The sequence below is a fragment of the Cinclus cinclus genome, chromosome 3, assembly GCF_963662255.1.
Source record: "Cinclus cinclus chromosome 3, bCinCin1.1, whole genome shotgun sequence".
Classification (NCBI taxonomy): Eukaryota; Metazoa; Chordata; class Aves; order Passeriformes; family Cinclidae; genus Cinclus; species Cinclus cinclus.
The window spans coordinates 110,639,797-110,657,373 of NC_085048.1; the positions used below are offsets into that span (position 1 = coordinate 110,639,797).

Below are 17,577 nucleotides of genomic sequence, written 5' to 3' on the forward strand. Positions count from 1 at the left end.
GGGCTCTGGCTGCAGCGCTGTGTGCGCTGCCCCGAGGGCGGCAGCAGGGACCTTCGGGGGCAGCACTCAGCCCCAGGGCACCACCCAAGCTTATCTGCACTTTCTTTTGGGAACTTGCCCAGCCTGCCTCTGAAACAGGAAAACGAAAGCATAGCAACACTGGCTTCTCCTTGTTTCTTAGGGGAAGCATCACTGCAGTTTGATTTTTAAACTGGAAGAAGGTAGATTTAGATTAGATATTAGGTAGAATTTATTTTATAATGAAGGTAATGAAATGCTGCAAGGATTTTTCCAGAGAAGCTGTTGTTGATTTATCTATGAAGGTGTTCAAGGCCAGTTTACATGGGGCTCTGAGGAACCCGATCCAGATGAAGATGTTCCGTTTCCCAGGGGTTGGACTAGATGGTGGTTAAAGGGGCCTTCCCACCAAAATTGTTGTAGGTTTTCCTGGGTGATTGTATGATCCTTGTCCCATACTAGCGTGCCAGTGTTCTACTTGAAGTTCTTTGGGATAACACAGAGATGTTACCCAGCTCCAGCAAATTTTCTGGCCCTTTCCATAGTGACCCTGTCCAGCACCCTCCACTTACAAGCTCCTCTTTGGTCCCTGCAGGCCTCAGCCAAGCAGCTGTCAATGGCACAGCTTCCAGTGTGCAGAGAAAACACCCTGGTAATGCCTTGAAGAAGAAGGTCTTGAGGAAGCAGGACAAGATGCCCTTACTGCCCACTATGCCCATCATCCAAGAGGAAGGCAGTGTCCCATGCAACTCCTCAGGTAAGTCTGCTCTGTGGCAGCTTTTTCCCATATAGTTATTTCCTTGCAAAAGAAGCACAAAGTGTGCCTCCTGCCTCAGCCAGCACAACTGGGCTCTTTGGTCAATAGCCTGTCCGGGAATGAGCACCAAATCCACTTTTGAGTTCCTCCAGCTTGGTTGTCTTGCCGTAGTCGGTTTTTAGAGATGCATTGGAAAGTTGAGCTGAATAAAGTAGAGGTAAAGGCCTAAGCTCGGGCTTTTGTCCATCCTGATAATCCAAACTACAGCGCTGGTGCCAGGAGACAGCTGTAAGTGCAGAGATGAGCTGGGGGCAGTGTGCCAGGGTGTGCTCACTGTGCACCTACGAGTACCACCACCATCAGTTGACCACTCCCCATCGGGGCCCTCTGCCTGTGCTGTTGTCCGGCTCTGCAGCCAGCTTTTCTGCTATCCCAGTAAGGGTTGTCTCTGCATGGCAGTCAGTGCCTTGGTGCAGTCGTGCTGCTGCTCCCTGAAGCGATCAATGGCTCCTGGCTGCCACCATCCCATGGCCTGCAATTCCAAGAGGAAACAAGCAGTGCCTCCTGTGTCACTGCAGCCAAACACAGTGGCTGCTGGTAGGAGGTGACAGTCAGGAGGGGCTGCCTGGTGCTCCAAGGTTGCCTGTGCTATCATCCAAACTAGGGTGAGATAAAAAGAAGGGAGCAAGGAATAATAATTGGAATGCTCTTTTCTACTGATGCTATTTCCACGTTGAGAACTGACCAGAATTGAGCCTGGGTTGTTCCGGCTTGGCTTGGTGCTGTGGCAGGGCAGCTGCAGGAATTTCCTCAGGGAGTTGCAGAGTGCCTCAGTCCTCAGGGCTGGGGGAAATGAGGGCGCTGGGACAAGAGAGGCCCCTGGGGGGTTCCCTCTAGGTGTAGCCATTCCCACTGGTCGTCCCTGTCTGGCAGGGAGTGGGAGCTCTGCGGCCTCAGGAACCTGCCGCTGGCTGTGCTACCTGTGGCACTTGGGAGCTGGCACTGTGTGGGCAATGGTCAGGTTTAGCCTGGAGCTGTGCCCAGCTGGGGGGGCTGGGAGAAAGCAAGGAGCCCAAGGAGGCAGACAGCAGGGAGGTGTGTGAGGCAGTGCCAGTTTGCAGCACATGGAAGCCTGGCTGGGAGCTGGGGCTGCAGGCCGCTCCATGGCGGGGTGCCTTGCCCGGGGCTGCAGCGCTCAGGGCTGACCCTCTCCTCACAGTGACCTCGCAGACGGCCACTGGTGCCGAGCACCGACAGGAGCTGCTCCGTGAGCGTGGGCACAAGGACACAGCCTCTGCTGACCCACAGCAGTCCTTGCTCCAGGCACTCTCCTGGCTGGGCAGCGATGACTGGTAAGAAAGGCCCCGGTCACTCTGTCTCCCTCTTAGCGTTAAGGAAGCTTACAAGTGGATCTTGCCAGTGCCTCTGAGCCCCAACAGCCCAGAGGGCAAAGGACTCTGCTGAAACCACTCCAGAGCAGTGAGAGGATCAAGATTTGAGAGCAGCCTTTGCTTGGCCTCGGTCTGCAGCTGTGCTCCAGCTGCTGCCGCTCTGTGCTGCTCCCTCGCTTTGCCTGCTGCTCCATGGAGCTGCAAAGGAAGTCTTGAGGGAAGAGAGGAAGCTGTGGGATGAGATGATTTGCTGGCTGAAGGCAGCAGCAGGATGGCAGCAGTTTTGAGTGTAGAGATTTGGGTGCCTTGGGGCACTGGCCCAGTGGGACTGAGTAAGATTTCTCTCTGCTCCCAGTGCTGACAGCAATGGCAGGTGACAGGGTCTCCCTGTGACCTCCTGCATGTGAGTCCCAGAAGCAGCTCCAGGGAGTCACTCTTTCTGAGAAATGGAATGATTTGTGCTTTCAAATCCCCAGCCTGTCTTTACTCCTGAAGGCTCATGGCAGAAGGGAAGGAGAAAGCAATGAAACCCTCTGGGAATCTTGGATTTTTGAATTCAACTTTTTCCTTTTCACTGCTTCGTATGCGCCGGAGGTGTTTAGCCAATACTCAACATGTGTCCCACAATTAGACACAGAGAGAAGGAGGCCCAGAGGTGATAACCCTATGAATGTTAGGTGATGCTGGTTAAATTTTTGGTGATATTGGTTGTGATGTCGGGGTTAGCATAAACTCACTGTTGGATGCTTCATTCACACATGGGTACGGACTCCATTCACACTGGGATAAGCATGAAAAATCTGCCACCATGCATCTCTTTGTGCAGTCACATTTGCTTTGCAATTCTCTTCTGCTTTCTCTTCCCCCTTTTTGTTTGGTGCCCTCTGAGGTACAAGAGAGCTTCTGCAGGTGTGGGGGGTCCCGGTGACTCTCAGGGGTGCCCATGGGATCGGTCAGCAGCCCTGTGCTGCAGCCCTGATGCCTCACACACCTTCCTGTAGCTCAGGGCTGCCTAGAGCAAGTGCTGAGAGACAGAGTTGTTTACACCTCTTAAATAACATGTTGCTGTAGTGGGCATTGTTTTTGGTAGGGGATTCTGGGAAAAGGCAGAGTTTCAACTGTTCTTTCCCAGGCGTGGAATCTTATGGGACACCCTGCTGCTCCTTTTCTGGGGAATGTGGAGGTGGAGTGGAGTGAGTGAGAAACAAGCCTGGATTGTAGCATGGAAACTGAGCTCCAGAGTGCCAGTGCAGAGTCTCACTGCTGATCTGCCTGCTGGCACTGCCAAAGAAGGAACATGCCCCAATAACATCCCAATGGGATTGTGTCTTAGGGACATGCACAGGGAGGTGACAAGGAACAGCAGCATGACCCAGTCTCACAGCTTCTAGGAGACCGTGACATAGGGACTCCATAGGCCAGACATTTCAGAAATGCTATCTTGTAAAATTAGTCAGAAATTAAAACACTGAAACCCCTCTATTTGTCTCTTGGATTTGTGTATGCTTTTGACAGCCACAACATCCTGCAGGAAGGAGCTCCACAATTTCATTAAGTACTCCTTGAAAAGCACCTCCCATTGTTTGACTGAGCTGCCAGCCTGGTAATTTCAGAGGGTGCTGCCTAGTTCTTGGGTGGAGAGAAAAATCCATCTTTTTGGTACTTGCCTTTCAGGGAGATGAAGGAGAAGGGACTGGTCAGCATCAAACTCCTGGCTGGGTCCCATTCAGAAGTCCTGCTTTCAAGGCTTCGTGACATTTGCTTGGCAGTTACCAGTGAGGTGAGAACACTCTTGTGAATTGTGCCCTGTACTTCATACACAGTGTGTAGAGTAGCTATGTGCTTGTTCATCTCCATGTGTGCTCAGAGACTGCCTTCATTTCTCTTTTTAGATCTTGTATTTCTAATGTCTGTCAGGTTTCTATGGGATCTGTGTGTAGATGTAGTTGTATTCACTGGTAGGTCGGGTATCTGACACTCATCTTTGAGTGAGCTGCCATTATCATGAAATGTGCAAATGCAGAAAAAGATACTCTAATTATGTTATTTTCAGAGTCCTAGTCTCTGCCCGAGCTGTCATTCAACACTGCAAATTAGTCTGTAGACCTGAGCGTGTGTTTTCTGTTTCCTGGCTGAGTGCTTCAACTGCTGGTGTTGCTTTTTTAAACAGGAGCACGTGACTCTTTTATCTTTATGACTGACGCCTTTATGGTTTGAAAGCAGCCCTTACTTTAATTTGGTTCTTTGTGTTTCAAAGAAAAGAGCCTAAAGGGAAAGCAGTTGACATTAAAGAAGGCTTAAGTAGATACTTTATGAAATTTCTTATTTTTAGGCCTGTTACATGCAAGTCTGAGGCCAGATATTGGTGCCAGTGGAAGTGCCTTGCTGTGCATGTGCTCTTCTGCTCTTATTGTGCTTTTATGTTCCTCTGGACACAGTGGGACGTGTTGTCATTTCCTGAGTCGTCTGTCTAAGGCAACTGGTTTTCTTTCCGAGGTCATTCTTATGTTTCCCCTCTGACTTCCCCAGGTGACCAACCTCCGCTCAAAGGTGTCCTACTCGGCCATTGTCACTCTGGGAGAGCTCTTTGTGACCTTGAAGAAGGACATGGACTCTGAGGTGGATGAGGTGGCTCGGGTCCTTCTGCACATGATGTGTAATTCGCCAGAGTTTGTTGAGAAAGCAGCCAGTCACACCCTGGGGATCATGGTGGAGAATGTGACTCCTGCACGAGCAATGACTTCTCTCCTGGACAGTGGAGTCAAGTAGGTTCTTCTTTCAGTGATATTCTTCACCTTCTAGAGTACTTCTAGGTGGGGGAAGGGATGAGAGAAAGAATGGGAATGGTGGGAGGGAAGGGTCCTGTATCCTGCATCTTCTGTCAACTCAGTGACTGGATTCTCCAATCCACCTCATTTCTTTCCTCTTCTCCCCTCTTTCTGCCCTCCCTCAGCCTATGAGTTCTCAGAATCACAGAACTGTAGAACATGGGAAGTTGGACGAGGCCAGGAGGATGATCAAATCCAGTTCCTGGCCTTGCACAGAGCCCCCCAAGAGTCACACCATGTGCCTGAGATTGTTGTCCAAATGCTGCTTGAACTCTGTCAGGCTTGGTGCTGTTGACCACTGCCCTGGGGAGCCTGTTCCAGTGTCCCAGGCACCCTGTGGGTGAAAAAGCTTTTCCTGATATGCAACCTAAACCTCTTCTGACTCATCTTCCCGCTGCTTCCTGGAGTCCTCCCAGTCTGTCAGAGTTGCCTAGATGTGGTGAATGGTGGGGAAGTGCAAGTGCCTGCAAAGGCTAAGGATAGAGCCTTGTGCTTCTGTGGGAAGAGGGACAATTGCAGTTTTCATCTGTGAGAGCTCTATGATATTTCACTGCACTAAGCACAGAGACCCTGTGAGAAACCATGGATCCTCATGATGCCATTCACTGGGAAAATAAGGAGGGTACTTGCTGGGGTATGGAGCACCTAGGGGAGAATGTGCTGGCTGTGACACAGCCTGCACAGCAGGTGCAGCTCCTGCCAAAGGAGTCCTGTATGACTATCCTGGCCATAGAGCTCTACTTTCTAATCAAACTGGTGTTTCATGTTAGCCTTGAGATGATGAATCACTGCACATACACCTTCACAGGCCCACTACTATGGAATAGCTGATGCAAATGCTGCCTTAAGTGTTTGTGCTGAGCCTGATAATTATCAAAAGACACTCTCTAGAACTGGACAATCTGGGTAAATTGATTGCCACACTTTCCCCATCTTTGCAATAGGATAAAACATTCAGATGTACCCCTTGCCAATCCTCACAAAAGAAACAGGCTGCATTGCTGCATATTCTGCAACTTCACGGCCCACAGTGTGTTTTCTCTGCATCTGTATTTTTCCAAAGCTCTGCAGATTTGGGGATAAATGGCTGGAATGAGCCTCAGTCCTGCTGCAGCTCTGTGTGATGGGTGCCCTCTGATAGGTTAGCATGAATGGTCTTTCATTTCTAAAGAATTCATATATAATCTAATTTTTTATCTTTCTCAGTGGAAATTGTGGCAAAGACACTGAGTATCAGGTAGTGCAGGGAGACTGAATTCCTCCGTCTTCCTTGCAGACAGTCCTTGTGTCCAATGCTAATTTGAGTTTCTCTGAGGACAGAAGCTTCTACAGGTGTCTGAAGCTGCAGGGAGAAGCCAGGCCTCCTTCCCGCAGCAGTGGCAGGGAGCACGCTCTGGCCAAGGCCTGTGCTGCTGTTGCTCCTTCTCCCTGTGCCCCAGTGTTTGCTCTCCTCTTGCCAGGAGCCGCCACGCCCAGGTGCGGAAGTGTGCGGCGCAACTGCTGCTGTCCTTGATGGAGAAAATTGGAGTCACGAAGCTCGCAGGCACACCCAGGGCTGAGAGGCTGGCGCACGCGGCAGGGACGCTTGCTCAGGACTGCCACAAGGACACAAGGTAACCATCTTCATTTCACCTCCTCACACAGGAAAACTGCCTTGTGTCTGTCTAGAAAGGTAAAACCACAAAAGAGTGGTAATGAAAGGAAATATTAAGTTACATCACGGTGTGGATAAGGGCCATAGAGGCATGGAATACCCGGAGTTGTATGGGATCCATTGGGGCCATGGAGTCCAGCTGCCAGCCATGTGCAGGACATGCCAAGAGTCACTCCATGTGCCCAAGGGCATCATCCAAACGCTTCTTGAGCTCTGTCAGCCTTGGTGCTGTGACCACTGCTCTGGATTACCTGGGGAAATGACTGTAGTGGGTAAGCTGAGGTTGTCCAGCAAGAAAGAGCATTGCCAACTTCCTGTGACTTGAAGGATTCTTTCCTGAGATCAAAAGAGCTCAGATTTGGCAGTCAAATAGTTTTGTTTGGTCTGAAGTGCACAACACAAATCCAAAGTGTTCATCACCAAAGGATCCCAAACATCTCTTTCTTATGAATTTAAGGCTTTCCTGGAAATATGCCAGGGCACTTTAGCTAATGTATTCTGTCTATATTGTTTAGAATGTATTCTGTAGTCTGTCTAAATCTCTTCTGCAGATTTCTAGAATGCTGTTGTCTGTGACTCAATGACCTCCAAATTTCTTCTTGAAGAAAACTGTGGTTTCCTAGTGGCAAAATCCACCCAAAACACCAAACTCCCCTTACTCAAATTCACATCTGTAGACGCCTCGAATACAAGCACAACTCGTTGCCCCTGTGCATACATATCCTATAGAATCTCACATAGAAAGCATGAGGTGTTTTTCCCTGTTTTCCCTACCAGCTAAAGAAAGGCAAATTATTGTATTGTATTGCACTGCCATTGCAAATGTCAGAAAGTACTGCTAATGGCTCCGACAACAAAGCAGATGTCTTTTGCTTGTTCCCTTGGATCCTTTGATCCCACAGAATCACACCCCGAGTTTCAGAGTGAAATGGTATTTTTCTGTAGCCCCACATTCTCCTCTTGCCTCTTGTGTTCAGCTGACAGAACTGTGCAGTGACAAGTAGGGGTAAATCTCTCTCTTTGATGAGTAGGTAATGCCTTCTCATGCAAGGATTGCAGCTGATGTGTTTAAGGTTAATGTATCAGCCTTTTCTTTTAATAGTCTTGCTTTGTTTGTTCACCTTTCTGTCTTTTCTCTCCTTCCTTCCTTCCTGCCTGCCTGCCTCCCTTTCTTCCCGTCTTCCCTCAATCCTTCCATAGGCATTATGGACAGGAGATGGTGAAGATATTGCTGGATGACCAAAAATGTAAAATGCTTTTGGAGCGATCCGTTCCTGCCTGTGACCTGGAAGATATTCTGAGAAGAATTAAGAAGAAAGTAAGTGCTTGGCAGGAGAAATGTCTCCTTTGTGCAAGTATAGCCACAGCTAATAGGACATCAAACATACCTAATCTGTTTTTATCTCATTCCCCTTCTGCTCAATCATTTTGCTCCTGGGAATGAGCTGTTAATCCCCAGCCTGTTCATCTGCAGACCACAAAGGAGCTGATATTCTTAGGGGAAAAGTGGGGCTTTGAATATTTTGACTATTGGTCACAAAGAGGAAAGGGGAAGAGGAGAAAGTGGGTTTACATTTAAGCATAACTCCCCACCCTGCTGTCCCTGCTCTGCTCCCAGTAAAGCAATGAAGTGAGAAAAGTGCTTCTGAGGAGAACAGTCTTTGCAAAAGACACTGGAAGCAGTAGTGCCAAGAGAATTTCCAAAACTGCAGCAGATGTCCAAGTCAATCCTAATTGCTACAATTACCGTCTGTCTTTTGGGAATACTGCCCTGCTGTCAAGCCCTGTGGAGCTGGAAGAAGCTTGGTGAATCCAGCAGCATCCAGAGGAAAATCATTTGTCTTGGGGGGACTTTCATTGTTTTTATCTACATTATAGAAGGGAGCGTGTCCTTTGTGCACAAACAGGGAGAGCGAGTGTTGAACCAAATCACCTTCCAACAAAATTGGCCCACCCCAAAGAGTCCTAATTTTTCTGCTTTTTCCTATAAGAACTCTTGGTGCCTACCAGTTTCCATTATTCCCATTTATGCTCGAGACTCATGAATTGGGGAGTTTAAACTGCTGCTCACTATGGCAGCACCCATAACCTGCCTTGGGCTATTGCAAACAAAGAGTTGGCATCACTGAATCTCTGGTCTGTTTCCTTCTGTAGGTTTGGAAATATTTCCCTAAGCCTTGGTAGCAGTGATCCTGGTTCTAACTTGTGTTTTTAAGCAGACAGTTTCCTATTCTATATTCGAAATGTTGGTGGGGTTTCTCTGTGTCCTTGTAGGGGATGGAAGAGCAGAAGGGTGAACGCCCATGTGTCAAGAGCCCTGTGAAGATGAGGAGCCATGTCTCAAAGAAGCCCCAGCCCACATTGCCTTCTAGTCAACGGTACTGAGCACTTTTGTTAGATGTGACAAAGCACACAACAAGTTTGACATTTCTCTTCTTCAGGAAAATCTTTCTGGCAGAGATGGCCTGTGCCAGAGATTGTTTCCTTTCCCTACAAATGCTCTTTAATAAAAATGTCTACTTCTGTGTTACACTGAACAAACATCTCTGCAGGGGTTTCCACAGAAATGAGGCAACAGAAAGACACTTATTGGTTGCAGCACAGACAAGTCAGGGCAGTGGCAAGGGCTGTGTTGTGGAGGATTGGAGAGGGCCATGTCTCTGCTGCCCGACTTGGGACAAGTAAATTCAACCAGGGCTTTTTACATCTGAGTGGAGTCTTTTTCAGATGGGTGTTTTGAGGAGAAATCCCAGTCTAGCGGCAAGATGCCATTCCCCAAACAAGCAGTTCCCAATCAAGTGGATTGGCTTGGCTGAGTCATGGTTTTCTTACCCTCACACAGAACCAAGTTTGAGTAGTAAGTAGCAAGGCAACTCCTGAGCAACTTTGGTCAAAAGGTGTCTCAATAGGGACTTTTTGTCTTGATATTCTTGTCCTTCATATAGTTTGCTAGATGGACAGCATGTTTGGTTGATTTCCTCCTGTGCTGCAATCTGCACTTAAGACAGGGATTTGGTCCTTGCTGTGTCTTCATGCCAGTGGCAGAGCTACTTGTACCTGTTCTCTGATAACAGAACAGATTTATTTAGCTCTGTGATGCTCAGCAGTGGCAGGAAAGTGACCACATGCCTCAGTAGCATAGCTAGGATCTTCCCATGCTCATGGGAGAGACAAGTTGATCCAAGAGAATTGTTCCCAGTGGGTTTGTTAAGTTATAGATCTAGACTCTAGGAACGCAAACTTAATGTGAGCATAGTGCTGGGATGTCTGGCATCTGTTTTTATCTCTGTTACTGATTTTCTGGATCCTTCAGATATGCCCCTGGTCATCTGCTCAGATGCATCTGAGCTCCTCTTTCAGACTGTCATGCCTGGTGTAGAGACATTTCTGCAGAGTGATGAGTTTCCTTCTTACAAGACACACACCTCCCATATGAGCAGGCATTTAAACATGGAATTAGTGTCTCTCGTTCTCCACAGAGCAATGCAACCTGTGTGCCTGGGAAGCCACCTGAAGATAGATCAGATGCATCTCATACTTGGTTTTCCTGAGTGAGAACTGGCGAAAATGTTACTTTGCAGATTTTCAACCATAATGATTGTCATGAAGTCCATGCTCTTTTCAGAGCCTCATGATTCTCTAGCTTGAAATCACGAGTAAATCACCTCTGGATGTTTTGCTCACAATTATCTGCAGGTATTATCACCAACAAGCCATCATTTGCTTTTATTTTCCAGGGTGAAGTCGACCTCGGATGGACGCCTCCTACACCATCCAAAAGTCCAGGTCACGTTGCCTCCAGCTGTGGATGAAATGGAGATGCTCCAGAAGCTTGATGATCTCCTGGAAGCCAAGGGGTTTGAGACACGGATGGAAGGAGTGGCACTCCTCCTAGACCTGTGCAAAAACAGCCCCAAGCTCATCACCACGAACATTGTCCAAGTATGTAGGGTATCTTCACTGTTCCTTCCCTTCAGCTCCTCTCCCAAGCCTGTAGCAGTACACTTAATTCACTGTATCTTGGCACTACATCCTGCCCGTTTGGGATAGGATGGCCCCTCTTACTCAGACAAATTTAACTCAGGTCCAGCATGCAGGACAAGTTCTTTCAGTCCAGCTGTATTTGTCTGGCAGGTGCCTATTGATGCTGTTCATCACATGATGACAGAATTTTCCACTGCTCTAACCTTTGCTGTCTCCTACTCCCAGCTGGGTTCAATGAAAGGAATCCAGCCACTGAAAGCATGGCAATTCTTCTCTTGATGAAAAATGGGTTTGGATGGGGAAGAGAAGTATCAGGCTGGGTTGGTATAACCCAAATGTTTTTACAGAGATACTTCTCCAAACTCCATCCTGTCTTGCACAAACACAACTGTGGCTACTCGTTTCCATCCTTGTCTCTATTGCACTTGGTAAAGATGGTGTGTACCTCTCTTGGGCACTAAATGATCATTGCTACATCCCCTCTTCAAACAAGGACATTTTAATCCAGCTTTCCTGCTGCTTGTTCTCTTCACAGATTTTTGATCATTTTGTCCTGAGAATATCTGACACGCACAAGAGAGTGAAGCAGATGGCGCTGGACGTGCTGGCAGAAATGATAGCCATCCTGGAAGATGCCTTGAACCCCGTGATTGTCCGTTTAGTGGAAGGAATACTAAAGAGCCTGAACTCAAAGGATACCGGGGTTCATGCTGCAGCTGTGAAAGCGCTGGAAAAATCCGTTTCTCATTTTGGTAAGGCTGACATGGACTCTCCTCAACTGTGTCTCTGCCTCTCTGACACAAGAGAACACTGAGTGCCATGAGAGCTCTTGTTGCCCGTGGAACACTCCAGCTGACATCCACCAGAAGCTGTGGGGGTGCAGTCCTTAGGCACCAGTCCCCTAAGAGGCTTGAATGTGCATCAGCATTTCCCACAAGTGCCAGGAGCCCTTGGCTCTGTGCTGCTTGTCTGGAGAGGAGGTCCTGGACTACAGCTTTGCTACAATTCAGAGGCAAAGGGGATTTTGGAGTTTGCTTGGACCCCATTAGAGTTCCCAAATGAATAGCTTTGCTGTTGCCATGAAGGGACACTGGCCCATCATGGCTCCTGCAGAGCAGCCCCCTGGAAGGCTCCACATTATAGGCAGTAGCTGCCTCTGTTCCACCTTTCCCATTTGTCTTCTTTTTTCAAATGGGACACTTATGATTCACCAAGTGCATTTCCTTAAAACAAACAGATAGAAATCCAGCTGTCAGTGATGTCTTGTTCCACATGTTGTTTTCATGGGGCAGGATGGCTGTGGCAAATACCTACACAGGCAAGGACTGCTCTAAATTCCTTTGTCACAGAGATTTATGTCAGCTCTGAAAATGCTGCTCAGGAGAAATATGCCTGACAAATGGAGTGTTGAAGAGGCAGATCTTCAGGGGGAGTTTCCACTTTTCTCCACCTCAGCTGCTCTGCGAACTCCTGAACTGCCTGACTCTGTGCCTTTGTGTATCCCAAGTCTGGACTTCTTCCTGTTTGCTCTGGAGTTCAAAACCTTTTCACTGCTTACATGTGATTGAACTCTTGAGGTCCTTGATCTGAAAGTTTAACATAGCTCCAGGTCCAGCAGACAACTTTGCATTGACAAATGTGAACGGAGAGGTTTTCTTTGGGAATTTGAACCCCCCTCAAATAGGCTGGAAGGAAAGAAGTACATCAGCAGAAAATTACTTGATTTTATAAATTGGGGCTGCCCCTGCCCTTCCCCTCCCCACTCTCCTTTCTCCTAGGACCTCAGAAGAGTGAGCAGAAACGTGTGTTTCTCTTGTAGATAAAGTAGCACTGATGAAAGAGTTCAGCCACCAATGGAGTCAGCTGAGTGGCCAAGCTCTGCTGGATGTGACAGAGCGTATCACAGGTATGGCCTCTGCTAAGCCAAGAGGTCTCCCCAGGGAGCATTTCCTGGGCATTCCTGGCAATAGACAGTAGAGTAGCTGCTCCAAATCGGGAGGTGCTGAGCTTGTCCCTCCTGCCCAATGCCCATGGCAGCTGTGTTTGGCAGGTTTTCCCTGGCTGCTGCAGAGGTGTGCAGTACCTGGCACGGGGGTGGCGCTCGGCCTTGGGGCCGAGCTCTCACTGGGGCATCTCAGAGCCCACCTCCAGGAAAGGGAGGGGTTAAAAATACCCGAGCTGGCTCTTCTCTTGGGAGCTCAGGCTCATCTCTGGTCCTTTAGGGAAAATGTAGCAAGTGCTGTTTCAGGCAATCCGTTTCTTTTGTCCTCACAGAATTCTCATCTTGCTCTTGAAAAGTTTTGAGACTGAACCCTGCAGTGCCTGGGGGTCACAACTTAGGTCAAAACTCAGCACCCAGATTAGGGGCACGGATTTGGTGCAAGGCAGCCTTTGGGGCCAGAGGGGCAGAAGCAGAGTGCTGAGGCTCCCTGCCTGTGCTGTCAAAGTGACATTGGACTGAGCATTTCAGGGTGTGCAAACAGTGTCTTCCTGTGTCAGTGCTGTCCAAAATGCTACAAATGCAGCTGATAATTGATTCCTCAGAGGAGCTTGCTATGTCAGCAACAGCCCAGGAATGGAAAAGTGATAATCTCTCTATATAGTGGACAAGATGATTTACAGCCTTGCTTTAACTGGGTCTAAATGCACTGCTAAGTGTGCCAGCATCTTTAAATGCAATGTTTCATAGATGTTGTGTCTTCTTCAGCAATCTCAAATGCTCAGTGTTCGGTGATTGAGAATGTCAAAAGCCCTTGAAAGGGCATTGGGATAAAGTAGATGTCTAGGAAGAGGGAATTTAGTTTTGGAGATATTTTGATCTCTTCTTCAAATAAAGGAAATAAACATAAATTAGGACTCTTTTAGGAAGAGCAGATGTTCTCTCTGAGATTTAGTGGGAACAAACAATGTTTTCTCAAGTTCCATTGTGACCAATGTCTTGAATTGGATTTTAACTGAAATTAACACCCATTTTGAAATGGATGCCATAACCCTTTTCCTGCTTGGCAGAATTGATTTTGGGCACTTTCAGGAAGTGTTTAAATGTTGATGATTGCTGGTGGATTACGAGCATAGAGAAAATGAAGTCTCTTCCACCACAGAATAAGAAGGGGTTACTGCATAACATTTTGCCTGATCAGAAAATATGAATGGTGTCCAGAGCATTTCAGGTTTTGATGTCTCAGCCACATCTGCCATGCAAGGAGCCTGTTGGTTGTCAATTTTTTGTCTGTGTTTGACAAAGTTCAGTTCAGAAATTGAGCAGGGAGTAGGCTTCAGAGAGAAAGGGAGAAGACACTCGTGTTGTGGTTAAATTTCATTCATCTGTGTTGCATTTTTCTCTCTACATTCTACTATTGCAGTGCACATTGCAAGAAAAATGCCATTAACATTGAGAGGGGGAATGACATTAAAATGTGGAGATGCACAAATGCCACAGCAATGAGGTCTGGGTAATTACCTAAGACACCCTGAGGTTTGAAGCAGCTGTTTGTTGGAAGGCACAAAAGCATTGTGCCAAAGACAGCAGCTAGTCACTGATGTTTCTAATCCAGCTGTCAAGCAGCACCCATGTCTGGTGGGCTGGAGTTTGGAAGTGTGGTCTAATAGTGCCCTTTGCTGTGTGCCACTGAGCAAAGGGAAGAGCCAGATTGGATTCTGGCACTTTGACATCAAGGGTCACAAAGATGGAATTGTCCTTTTTCTTAGAAACCTTTCAATTGAATCTCCATGGTGCATTTCCAAATCTTCAGTGTGGGTTTAGACAACTTCCTAATGGAAATGAAAGGGAAGTTGACATTTTAGTCATTCTTGATGTTGAAACAGGTTGTGAAATGATCCAGTAAAGGTACAAGTTCTGCCCACAGGTGCAAGTATTTGTTTGGAGACAGTACTCCTGAGGTGTTGGTGGTTCTATTTTGGGGAGGATCAGCTGCTATGGCCATTTCTGGATTGTTGGGCTCTGTGTGCTATTTCGCTGCTCTTAGGCAGAGAGGCTTCCAAGAAGCAAATCTCGAGGTGGATCCTTGTTTGCATTAAGGTTGTTGTTTCAGAAGCTTGTGTCTCTGTCCCGGCAGTGCTTGTGGAAGGGGTTTATGCCAGGAGCCCTGAAGTGGCCCAGCGCTACGCCCTGCCCGTGCTCTGGTCCTTCCTGGAGAACAAGGCGCTGCCTGTCCGCAGCGCCAATGTGCGCACGGTGGTCACCAGGCTCGCCTCTGCCCTCTACGAGGTGATGGGCACCAAGCTGAAGAAGCGTGCTGCCAGCCAGTCCCCACATGTCCAGGAAAACCTCTCCAACATCCTGGGCTGGTGAAGGCTTGATGTTCTCCAGCAAGTTGACCAAGTGCTGAGATGGACACCTGCGCTTCTGACCTTTTAGCTGGGCCAAAATTGACAAAATACTCAGGAAGGGTGTGCATCTGCCCCTGCTCTCTCCACTGCCCTTCCTAGTCATGGCATGCTCAGGGGCCTGAAGACACTCTGGATTGAGGACAAAGTGAAGGACTAGCATGGCTCAAGCCTCCCACCGAGGTAAGGTGGGAGCTGGGCCGCTCTCTGGTGGGAGGAAGGGTCTTGTGCCAGCCTGGAGAGCCTGTGCACATTGCCAGGGAGCAGTTGTGCCCTGCAGGTGCCCCCTGCCATGAGCTGTGCTGCTGCCAGTGCCCCGTGGAGCTGTAGGGCTGCTGAGCTGTGGGGCAGGGAGAGGAGCAGGAGGCTGCATGTGCAGCTGAGCCATTGCTGGGAAGCACAGGGCTCTGGGCTCCCTGCTGTCCCAGGGCAGCCTAGAGGCCAGGGAGTTCCCCTGGGAGCTCTGTGGAAGTGGCTCAGGGTGTGCCCCTGGCCTGCCTCCAGAGGGTGATGGTAGGAGAATGTTTCCCTGTGCAGCTATTTATGAATTTCCAAGAAATGTCTTCTATGAAATATGGAGCTTCAGATGCTTTAGGTTTGCATTGCAGCCTCTGTTACATTTTGTGTCTCCATTTTGCAGACCTGCCTGGCTCCTGTGTTTCCACCAAGTTTTCTCTGGACATTCTTTTGTGCATTTACCCACAAAGTCCTTTCCTGCTGTCCAGAAGAGCTCTTTCCTCCAAGCCCAGGAAGAAGCTGCTGCCTATCCAAAGAGCGTTTGAAGACAAGGATTTATGCATTAGCCTGTATAGTTCCAGATGTACATATGTTCTGATAGTTATCTGTAGGTTTCAATAAATATATTTTGATTGTATCTTAATAATTTTGTTGTTATATTTTTTTGTGTATATTTTTGGTGGTATGTTTTGTTTTTTTATATTTTATAGTTTTATATTTTTTCCCATTGACATGCTAAGGATGGCCAGGTCTTTGAGACCTTGAGATGGGGAAGGGAGAGCCTCCCTTTTTTTTGGGTGTTTCTCTGGGAGGGTGGGGCCGGTGGGGGGAAGGAGGCCAAGGCCACGAGATTCGAAGCAGGTAAAGGAGCGTGGGGGGGCAGTTACTGGTACTCACCCCTTTTTGGCTCTGGAAGGAGGAAGGCAGCTGGGAAACCTCACCGCGCCATCCCAGTGCCAGGAGCTGCCTCTTCTGGTGTTGGACCTCACACCCCTGCCAGGATGCTGTCCTGCTTCAGTTTGCTATCTCCAAGCATCCTGTTGGAGCACCGGGACCGACACTGCTCCAAGGATTCGTGAGCAGAGTCTCTCCTCCACCCTTCCCATCTGAGACACAGCTGCCATCACCCCCAGCTCTCCTGCAGCTGTGCAGGGATCCACACACCTGCCCTGTCCACTGGGAACCTGCCAGAGCTCACTGCCAATGGCGATGGTAACTGCACCAGGGGGGAAAAGAGCACACAACCAAAGGAACTGTGACTGGGTTCCTGTTAATTTCATAGTTATTGTTGTTTAGATTGGCCTTGTTGTATATTTAGTAGAGAACTGTTCTTCCTGTCCCCCTATCTTTCCCTGAGAACCTCTTGATTTCAAAATTATACTGACTCAGTGGGAAGGATTTTACTTTCTCCATTTCAAGGGAAGGTCCTGCTTTTTCCCTAGCACACACCTGTCCATTCAAACTAGGATACGGAGCATGAGATGCAGGGCTGATGTGTGAAAGCAGGAGGATCTCCTCCAAAGTAACTTGTTTAATTGTCCATTTTATTACTTCTCTATTTACTCCACACTACTAAGGCAAGGCAAGCTTTGCTTGCAGGCAAAACAGGCATGGGATACACTAGGGTCCCTTGCAGGATCAGCAGGGCTGGCAGTGACAAAGCAGGCAATCTGCTCCATGGTGAGCCACTACACAGCCGCATCCCAATGTGGGTTTAAGTAGCATGGTATTATGGAGAACTCCTTTTCTGCATCAGATACCAAAAGAACGTCCACAGCTTCTGGTGGCTGTCAGCTGGAGCATTCCACAGGCAACACGAGCTCTCAAGGCACTCAGTGTTCTCTAGTGTCAGAGGCAGAGACACACTTGAGGAGAGTCCATGTCAGGGGTCAGCCTTCCCAAACTGAGCAATGGATGCTTCTGCCACTAACACTGACAGGAAATAAACAAACAAAATTTCTGTGCACACCAGGGCTACGTATGGATTACATTATTTCTGTTTCACATCCCGGCCAGAACAACATCGTGGTCAGAATATCATTGTTCCTAGATTCTCTAACACTAAAAATATTGCTGGAGAGTTTTTGTCATTCCCATAGATTTGGTGACATCCAGACACACTTAACAATCCATTTGGGTCCAAGTTCCATATTGCAGACGATGTCTTTGGGCAGCCTGCAAGTGTCTCAGCAGAGAATGAAAAGGGATGACAATACTGACACGATTTCTCTTTGCTACTTGAAATTTAAAAGCTCCGCTCCAGCCCACACTGGCAAAATTGTCAGAAGAGGCAATTCTTCCCCACAAAATGCTTCATCTCACTCAAACAAGAAAGCCACAAGCCAACAGTCTTCTTTACGC

The 17,577-nt window shown here is 48.2% G+C and overlaps 1 protein-coding gene across 1 annotated transcript in view; it reads left to right on the forward strand.

The window, feature by feature from the left end:
* The window catches only part of LOC134042015 (serine/threonine-protein kinase pim-1-like), a 34,621-nt gene that overhangs the window by 2,818 nt on the left and 14,226 nt on the right, over positions 1 to 17,577 (forward strand). The window lies entirely within an intron of this gene.